Raw genomic sequence first — 7,310 nt, forward strand, 5'->3', positions numbered from 1 at the left:
TGGTGGGCTTGGCATATGAACTGGTGGGCTTGGCATATGAAATGGAGGGCTGGGCATGTACCCCTGCGGTATCGATGGATAAGGATGTTGTAGTGGGACTGATGTGGAACCGGCAACGCCTTCTCTCCGTCCACGCGTCGGGGGACGATGATATTGAGACGGTTGACGTCTTTCTCGGCGCCTAGGAATGTTAACCCCTCGTGCTTCCGCCGAAAGTAGAAACGGCTTCCCATTTTCATTAAACCAGTCCATATAGTTATCCGTAACCATATGACCAGTTTCAGCGTAATATTGTCGAGGGGCCAACAGTGTATATCGGTTCTCCCAAAGCGAAATCCAATCTCTTGTCTCACCACCCAGTTAACATCTTTCTTTCCTCGTCTATCTATGTTATGTACGTCGTCTAAATTCCTAGGTGCTCCAAGAATATATTGCGTACAACCATACTGACGGAGCACGCGATCAACTGGATGCCACTCAATAATAGCATAACATATAAGAGGTATAACCGATATTCATACCTCTAATGACCCACTAAGGTGGGGTGGGATGCAAGCTTTCACTTCATCGCTCGCATAAGGTATCCACTGAAACTGAAATATAAATATAAATATAAATATACAATTCAAATAAATAAAATATTCTAATTATATCTAGCATTTTAAATTAAAATATTAATAATTAAACAAATTTAAAAACATACCTCAGACCCAGTTTTCGTATCAATAAGTAAACGAATTTCCTCTAACCTAATAGGTATACTTTTATGGTCCTTTCTTTTCATCGACCACCTATGAAATATAATATAAACTAAATATCACCCTATTTAATTGAAAATATTTAAATCAAAATTTAGTTCGAAAATTACCTCAATAAGGGGAATATATTTGGTTCATTCACGATCGGGCATAAGAAAGGCATGCAGAACCACGCCCATGATTGTAGAAGCAGGAGACATCCACCGATAGCAGTTTTCTTATAATTCCTCACCCGACACATTTCTCTAAAGAGAAATGCCAAAACTGCAGTGCCCCAACTATATCTTCCAGCTTCATCAAAATCAATCAGATGCCGCAACCACATACAATGCACCTGGTTGCGAGATTTGTCGGGCATCAATATTCCTCCAATTATTCGTAGAATATATGCCCGAGCACATGCCTTTGCTTGATCCTCTGAAGAATTTTCATTTAAAACCTCAAAATTAGCTTTCAACCAAGATAAAGCTATTCTACCTCCATTATACTCTGGCGGAGCAGCTCCAAGATAATCAATACACATTGACTGCCAATCACCATCCGCCATACCACACATCATATTTCCGTCGACGGGAAGCCCCAGATGCATAGAGACATCCTCCAATATAATTGTGGCCTCTCCACATGGAAGGTGAAAAGTGTGTGTCTCGGGCCTCCACCTCTCAATCAGTGCAGAAATTAGGACAGGTTCGAGTTTGCAACCGCCAATAATTGTTGCAATATACCCGAACCTGGCAGAAGCCAAATATGGCAAAATACGTTCCGATGTCGATATATGTGGATTTTTAAAAAAAGTCTCTAAAATACGATCAGTATCCTAAATAATATACATTATAAAAAATAAAAATTAATATAAATTCATAATAACTTTAAAATAAAAATAAATTTAAATATTAACATTAATTATAAAAAATATTACCATATCGCCAAAATGTTTGGAGATATGGTCAATATTCAATCGCAACAGCATTTCGTTTTCCATTATAACTGTAGACAAAACAATATAATTAGCACAAAAAAATTAATAATTCTAAATAAATAATAATTATATAAATATTATTTTAATAAAAAATAATATTTACATAAATATATTAATATAAAATATAATAACTATTTAAAAAAATACTAACATAAAAATAAATTTCTTACCACTAATAACAAATTTAAAACTCAAATAGTTGGAGAATTTGAGTTATATAAGAGATGAGAATATGATTTTGGTGTGAAGAATGAGGGAGGGTTGAGGGGGTTTATATAGGGGAGGAGGAGGGGTAGTTAGGGAAAACGGATGGGGGCATTTATGGCATTTAATGGAAGGCGCGTCCCCGGGGATGCGCTTTCCACACGTGGTAGTCGAGTCAGTGAAGGCGCGTCCCCGGGGATGCGCCTTCCACACGTGGAATCCAACTCAACGAAAACACGGGTAAAGCGCGTCCCCGGGGATTCGCCTTTCGCCACCTCAGCCGAAAGGGTGCCACTTCGGGAAATATATATTAAACGGTGCTAAAAAGGTAAATAATCGTTAAATATGTGTCATTTTGGTCAAATCGCCGTTAATTTATAGTTCCAAAAGCAAAACATCTATTTTCCCTTACAAATCTCTAAATTTCACGGCGATTTAATCTGACACCTTTTAATCGAATATTTTTTTTAGTATCGTTTGTTCTATATTTCTTGAAGTGGCACCCTTTCGGTTGAGGTGGCGAAAGGCGCATCCTTGGGAACGCGCTTTACATGGTTTTACGCTAAGTTGGATGCCACGTGTGAAAGGCGTATCCTTAGGGACGCGCTTTACCTAGTTTTGCTGATTCAGTTGCCACGTAGTATTTTTTTTAATAATAAAAATTTTATTTTTATTGTTATTATAAATTAGTAATATATAATGTAAATTGTTTCAGTTATAATTTAATAATTAGCGAATGTATTTTTTTAATGTGTGTTAAAGGTGGAGTGTATTATCCACATTAATCGGATAGAACAACAGATGAAAACTAGTTTTTATTTTATTGTAGTTATTGGAAAAATGTATAAAATTATTATATTACACGTATGGTTATATTATTATTTTTTATTTTGATTATCGATCTATTAATTTTATCACTTAATTATTTAAATATTATCAATCTAGTCATCTGTTATTATTATTTAACCAAAATATTGAAAAATTTGTAACCAACATCCCATTTGATGCAGCCACTTTTTTCTGTAAATCAGCTACTAGTCTTGGGTGGTGATGTGATCGCACCTACCCCAGATCCGGAAGTCATACCGTAAGGTCCCATTACTAGGTCAAGGGCCAAACAATGTTTCAATAACTTAACAGCCTCCTATGTTATGTTATATAATGTTTTAATAGTCAAAGAATAACTTAGTATGAATACATCTGGCACATTGTTATTTTAATATGTTAAGCATGTTATGATAACTTTATAAACATATTAAGCATGATTATTATTTATACATCAAGGCAGCATACTTATAATGCATTTCGTTAGTTCATATGCATTCATATTAACTCTTAAGCCTCATGCATAATATTACACATATTATGAGATGATATAATTAGCTCATGTCCTTCAAACTTAGCTCACATTACCATAATCAAACATGGCAGCAAGGTATTTAGCTCGTCTTAGCTCAATATCATGGACTTACCTTATTTCCTTGCACATGTAGGTACATTGGAGCATGATGCATGTTGAGGTAGCTTGGTGAATGATTTGGACGTCATATGCAGCTCACAAACAGCTTACAAAGTACAAGGCAGCTCATGGAATACTAAGGGATGCTCGATTCAGCTGGAGGAGCTTAAGGCTAGCTAAACTTAGCTAGTTGGACTATTTGGAGCTGAGTTGCCAAAAGTGATGTCAAAGGTAGCTGAACATAATGTTGAGGAGCTCACAAGGACTTAGCTAGGAAGCTTGTTCACAAACAGCCCATGTTTGCTAGCTAGCTCCACAACTCAAGCTAGCTTGAAGGAGACACATGCACACCCAAGAGAGAGAGAGCATGACCAGCCATCATTCCATGCACAAGGCTGCACCACAAGGCTTCCTAAAACACCCATGTGCATTGCATATGACCAGCCCCCATTTGCCTTGCATATAGATCATTTAGGCGCCAAGATGAAGAGTTATCTCCCTATTCGGCCAAGCCATGTGTTTTGCATGTGATCATCCCCCATATGCCTTGCATATGACTCCATTTAGGCTCCAAGATGAATGTCCATCTATCCATTCGGCCAAACACCATTACTTCTCCAATTTGGTGCCAACTTGAAGGGTTTCAAGTGTTATTCGGCCATGAGACATACCCTTATAGTTCAACCGAACCAGCACCTATTTATTCAAGTTATTTTATTAATTAAATTGTGTCATTTTAGGAAGGCACAAGGCTGGCCGAATCTCCTTGTAATTATTCGGCCATGTCTCTCCATTTCCTATAAATAGGAAAGCAATCATCATTTGTAATCAGACCTTTTTGTTTAATTAAAGTGAGATTATTCTCTTCCTTAAGTCATGTTGACTTTTATCGACTTATCAAGTATATTTTATACTTGTGGCATCAACCCCTTTCCTTTCATCTTGATACTTCTAGTTCCTAGTTCTTTATAACTAGTGGGTCAAAGTACTTCATACCACCCCTTAAAGAAGCAATATAAAGTTTGGGTCTTTGCTATATATAGCATTGGTTCTTCTTTGAGTATTTGCTCTATAAAGAGTTGTGGGTCTTTGTTTCATAAACCATAACCATAGCCATTTCAACCATCTTCCGGTTCTATCTCTCAATTAAATAGCCCACCTATTCACCATACGCCTACCACCCTTAACCATTCTGTTTTGAGCCATTCACTTCGCAGGTTGTTTTGCTTCCTTCCTAGATCCACAATCATTTGTTAAGGCATCAGAAGAGCCTTACATCAGGTGGTAAATATGACCGTTTTGCATCCAAGTAAGAGCTTGTCCACCGAGCTTTGCAAAGAGTTGACCCAAATGAAAATAAGTCGTTTTGACCATTGTCGTGACTGGTAAATGACGTGCCCCCTTTAAGGTTGAATTTATTGCTTCAGCCAAGTTTGTTGTCATATGACCATAGCGATGCCCCCTTCATAAGCATTTGTCCACATTTCTTTGCTAATGTCCATAATGTACTCGCACCCCTTCTTATTTTTGCCAAACAACTCTTGTAGCATCGACTCAAACCTTTGAGGTAAGAGTTCGTAACCTAAGCCATTAGGAATATGTAATAGTTAATATGAAGTATAAATAAGTAATACGAAAATGATAGAAAAATTGGGGAAAAATAACACACCAACCCGCATGACTAATTGACGTTCATTGTCCTTCTTGTATTTTCTGTAATAGTTTGCAGCAATATGACGGACACAATAACGATGTTGAACATGTGGAGGTCTATACATTGTACCCAAATAGTCCATTGATGTTTTTATCTCGACTACTCGGTCTGAAATAATGCATACTCGTTCCCTGGTGACAACATGTAAATGTAAATTTTTAAGGAAAAAACCCAAGACTCAGTGTCTGAGGGGAAGCACCACCAGCCAAATAAGATGCATATGAACCATATGTTGGATCATTAAACATAGCCGTATATGCACCTCCATATGGTATAACCCTACGGGATAGGCATGTAACCTGGCGGGCTAGGAATGTAACCCTGCGGGCTAGGAATGTAACCCTGCAGAGATGACATATGAACTGGTGGGCTTGGCATATACCCTTGATGAGATAGCATCTGAAGTGGAGGGCTGGGTATGTACCATTGTGGCATCGGTGGATAAGGATGTTGTGGTGGGACTGATACAGAACCGGTAGCACATTCTCTTCGTCCATGCGTCGGGGGACGATGATATTGAGACGGTTGACGTCTTTCTCGGTGCCTAGGAATGCTAACCCCTCGTTCTTCTTCCGAAAGTAGAAACGAATTCCCATTTTCATTAAACCAGTCCATATAGTTATCCATAACCATATGACCAGTTTCAGCGTAATATTGTCGAGGGGCCAACTGTGCATACCGGTTCTCCCAAAGCGCAATCCAATCTCTGTGTCTCACCACCCAATTAACATCTTTCTTTCCTCGTCTATCTATGTTATGCACGTCATCTAAATTCCTAGGTGCTCCAGGAATATATTGCGTACAACCATACTGACGGAGCATGCGATCAACTGGATTCCACTCAATAATAACATAACATATAAGAGGTATAACCGATATCCAAACCTCTAATGACCCACCAAGGTGGGGTGGGATGCAAGCCTTCACTTCATCGCTCGCATAAGGTATCCATTGAAACTGAAATATAAATATACAACTCAAATAAATAAAATATTCTAATTATATCTAGCATTTTAAATTAAAATATAAATATTTAAACAAGTGTAAAAACATAACTCAGACCCAGCTTTTGATCAATAAGTAGACGAATTTTCTCTAACCCAGTAGGTATACTTTTATGGTTCTTTCTTTTCATCGAGCACCTATGAAATATAATATAAACTAAATATCACCCTATTTAATTAAAAATATTTAAATCAAAATTTAGTTCGATAATTACCTCAACAATAAGGGGAATACGTATGGTTCATTCATGATCGGGCATAAGAAAGGCATGCGGAACCACGCCCATGATTGCAAAAGCAGGAGACATCCACCGATAGCAGTTTTCTTATAATTCGTCGCCCGACACATTTCTCTAAAGAGAAATGCCAAAACTGTAGCACCCCAACTATATCTTCCAGCTTCATCAAAATCGATCAGATGCCGCAACCACATACAATACACCTGGTTGCGAGATTTGGCGGGCATCAATATTCCTCCAATTATTCGTAGAATATATGCCCGAGTACATGCCTTTGCTTGATCCTCTGAAGCATTTTCATTTAAAACCTCAAAATTAGCTTTCAACCAAGATAAAGTTATTCTACATCCATTAAACTCTGGCGGAGCAGCTCCAAGATAATCAATGCACATTGACTGCCAATCACCATCCGCCATACCACACATCATATTTCCGTCGACGAGAAGCCCCAGATGCATAGAGACATCCTCCAATGTAATTGTAGCCTCTCCACATGGAAGGTGAAAAGTGTGTCTCGGGCCTTCACCTCTCAATTAATGCAGAAATTAGGACAGGTTCGAGTTTGCAACCGCCAATAATTGTTGCAATATATCCGAACCCGGCAGAAGCCAAATATGGCAAAATACGTTCTGGTGTCGGTATACGTGGATTTTTAATAAATGTCTCTAAAATACGATCAGTATCCTAAATAATATGCATTATAAAAAATTAAAATTAATATAAATTCATAATAAATTTAAATTAAACATAACAATAAATATTAACATTAATTATAAAAAAATATTACCATATCGCTAAAATGTCTAAAGATATGGTCAGCATCCAATAGCATCAGCATTTCACTTTCCATTATAACTGTAGACAAAAAAAATAATAACACAAAAAATAATTAATTAATAAATTTAAATAAATAATAATTATATAAATATTATTTTAATAAAAAAATAATATTT

General features: G+C 37.1%; 1 long non-coding RNA gene across 1 annotated transcript; it reads right to left on the reverse strand.

Annotated features, from left to right (window-relative positions):
- Nucleotides 1-557: 557 nt before the first annotated feature.
- LOC120215679 lies at nt 558-6,252 on the reverse strand. Its single transcript, XR_005524983.1, has 3 exons — nt 6,215-6,252; nt 704-749; nt 558-593 (listed from the first exon to the last, which is right to left on the reverse strand). It is a non-coding gene; the product is annotated as an uncharacterized LOC120215679 (long non-coding RNA).
- Nucleotides 6,253-7,310: the final 1,058 nt, after the last annotated feature.

Source organism: Hibiscus syriacus, unplaced genomic scaffold (genome assembly GCF_006381635.1).
Source record: "Hibiscus syriacus cultivar Baekdansim isolate YM2019G1 unplaced genomic scaffold, ASM638163v2 tig00110151_pilon, whole genome shotgun sequence".
NCBI classification, from domain to species: Eukaryota; Viridiplantae; Streptophyta; class Magnoliopsida; order Malvales; family Malvaceae; genus Hibiscus; species Hibiscus syriacus.